This window comes from Aulostomus chinensis, chromosome 23, assembly GCF_037954235.1.
Source record: "Aulostomus chinensis isolate RoL2024-O1b breed Wild chromosome 23, RoL_Achi_v1.0, whole genome shotgun sequence".
Classification (NCBI taxonomy): domain Eukaryota; kingdom Metazoa; phylum Chordata; class Actinopteri; order Syngnathiformes; family Aulostomidae; genus Aulostomus; species Aulostomus chinensis.
In genome coordinates, this window is record NC_141342.1 from 15,034,618 (window position 1) to 15,037,849 (window position 3,232).

Consider the following 3,232-nt stretch of genomic DNA (forward strand, 5'->3'; position numbering starts at 1 on the left):
AACAGGGGCACTCGGAGCTTTAGCTCAGCCGTATGAGCGACTCCTCGAAATAGTGTCAGTCCCTCTTAGCCTCTCTGCATATCTTCAGAGGAAAAACCGTGTAAGTTCTGCATCACAACATCAGTTTAGGATGAAACCTCTGTGAGCCAAAAGAGAAGTGAAATGTGTCAGACAGACACGATTTTCATAAGATGGCACGTGTCTTTGATTCCGTGTTAATATGATATGCACGGCCCGTTCAGTCGTCTAAATGCGAGCCCCCAAAGTGAGAGTGCGATGATGACTGTATTGCAGAGCGGCGGCTGGATGAAGCTGCTAACATGTCAGACAGAGTTTTCACACCATCAGTCTCCTTTATTTTTCCCTCATATCTTCCTCTTCCGCCATCATTCATTCTGACAGTGAAATCATTAAACCTATGATATCCTATTCCTTTTATTTTGACAGCACCCCTCTCTCTCTCTCTCTCTCTCTCTCTCTCTCTCTCTCTCTCTCTCTCTCCCAGCGTGCTCTGGAGAGCATCTCTTATTAAGATGGCTTCAGCGTTTCATCTCCTTTCAAAGTCTGACCTGAATCTGTATACACGCTCAGAACCACGCCGGCATATTTTTGTCATCTTGTATCAAGCCTCTTTAGACATCACACTTTTAAGTGTAGCACGCTGCATCGCTGCAGTTAAAACACAGTATTTTGAGAAATGTGAATAAATAAGCGGGGCATTGTTTATTTATAGGCACACACTGTCTGTGTGTTGTCGGAGTACAGCTGGTGGGGTTGTTGTTTTTGGTTTGTTTTTTTGGCAGTCTGGCTGTGATAATAACTGACAAGAGCTTAAAACTGCGGTTTAGCGCCGTGATTGCCAATCTTGAAATGCTTTTGGTGATTTTCAAACTCGCGCGGGTCACTGTTCCTTTTTTTGTTCACAAACACGTCACCCTGAAAAGATTCGACAGGTATTTTCCGTATATAGCAAATTCAGATTTACAGTACAGTGATTTTTTTTCAAACTCAGAAAAGCTCACAAATCCAATATGTTATATATGTATATATTTACTGTATAAATATATACATATAAATGTATGCTGATTACGTGCCAATGTGCATCCCTACATTTTATGACGACGAATATAAAACATGTAAAATATTCCCTGCGCAATGTGACAGTCAGTTGAGCTGTTAAATGTTTACGAGTCCGGTCATGAAACCGTCACATTGAGCTTTTTATTCCTTACAGAGCACTTTAATAGTCACACTGGTGGCTTAAGGGTTCCTTTAAATTCCGTGTTTAAGTGTCAAATTACAGTAACATCGATAAAAGCTCAACAACGACAGGAACATTCTAGAACGTTTTGACCGGGTGCTGACTGTTGATTAAGCCCTTAAGCGAAAAGCGACTCGTTTATTTACGAATCCGAGTCAGTCGAATCGTGACCAGGTCGAGTTCTTCATCCGTGACCTGAGACACGTGTGTTTGAGAGAGCGAGCTTCTGTCTCTGTAACCGTGGAGACGTTCAGCTTGAATGTTTTCCTTCATTCTCGCTGCGTCCGAATTGCCAAGTAGGTCGGATTGTAGGTCGCAGAGTAGGTCGTTGGCTGTCCAAAACCACAACTGGCGCGAGTTGCGACCTACTTCGCAACCTAAATTCCAGCCTAAACACGCCCACATTGGACGTCGGTTCAGGTGCATCCTACGGAGCAACCTATGGCCCACAATGCACCGCTGACTTCCTCTTCCTGCCCTAAAAACTTGTGGACGCTCAAGCCAAGTTTGCGCCACCAACAGTCTCCCATTCTTATGCAACACAAACATTCATAGTCATTGTTGATGACTAAAGGCGTGTTCACACCGCGTCACGTTTGGTGTGAACACGCCTTTACAGGTGCGTTAATGTGCTTAATAATAGAGAATGAGTGAAGAGTGCGCTCAGTGTGGAGTGCAGTGCAACAGTCAGGCCAGCAGCTGGGGCTTTTGTTGGTGCCAGCTACCTATTTGCGGTGTCTGTGCTCTACCAGCAGAGGTCGTGCGTCACCATCAATCTTCGAGGGTGTCCGAATGGTTCCGCCGTGTTTAGGTCGTAGAAGTAGGCTGTAGCGGTAGGCTGTAGCGGGAGGACGTAGGTTGCCACTTGGCAATTTGGACGCAGCCTCTGTCTTGAGTGTTGCAGGAACCTTCAGGCCTACTGTCACATGACTGTGCAGCTGGGTAATCTATTACTGACGATGTTGTGAGCTCATCGGGTGAGTTCAACTTTTAAATTTAAAAGGCTCGCTGGTAAACGTGTAAAATCACATGTGTCATCATGTCATCGGCGGCGGCGGCGGCGGCGGCGGCATCCTCTGGTGGGCCAAAGAAGAGTCCAGCTCACAGAGCTGCTTCAGAAAACCAAGATTAGGGAGAATGTTTCTGTGGCTTCGAAGCGTCCGGACAGCCTCCATGATGGTGAGTCCCTCTTTGATCATGAGGAAGGCCAGAACAAGAGCAGCTGATCGACTGATTCCTCGGGCGCAGTGGACCAGAACTTTACCTGCACGGACCAGACAGAGTCGCACCGTCAGAATACGACTGTGGCATCAAGTCACTTTGTCAACATGAATTAATGCAACTGAAGGAACAAGTCAGATCTGTTTCCCCTCCATGACCCTTGCAAGGCTCCTTGTTATGATGTCACGCTCGTACCTCTCTGATTCAGAGCGCCGTGGATGAAATCAGCCGTCTGGTAGAAGAAAGGACTCAAGTCAAAATCTTTACAGTCTGTAGCTTCGACGCCATGATACAGGATGTCGGTGCCTCTGTAGAAGTGTGGCCCCGTGTCGACGTGCGGGGGGCCGTCTGCAGCGTTCACCACATGTGTTATTGCCAGATGTGCTAGCAGGGGTTTATTCTGAGCTGTAGCGCTGACAACGACAGAGGGAACGTGTCAGTTTCCCTCATCTCTGGTCAGCTCCAGGAACATATGTTGGGAATGCATCACTGCTGGTGACTCAAATGTACAGATTTGATCATTGTGCCGCCAGTTGGCTAAATACAGGACTTGTTTGCAGCAACAGTTTCACATTCAAATCAGCATATTGCAGCAGCGCCCTGAAGTGAGAATGCCACTTACGCGTCTCCGATGTAGAGGTTGGGCCAAACCTCGTTGACAGCTCCGGTGGGGCGTCTGTGCCTCAGCAGAAGGCTGAGCAGATCGCAGGTGGGTGGTGTCTGATACTCTGGCTCCTCCTCTGGACTCAT

The 3,232-nt window shown here is 47.2% G+C and overlaps 1 pseudogene; it reads right to left on the reverse strand.

The window, feature by feature from the left end:
• Positions 1-2,298: 2,298 nt before the first annotated feature.
• On the reverse strand, positions 2,299-3,232 carry LOC147239732 (dual specificity phosphatase 29 pseudogene; annotated as a pseudogene).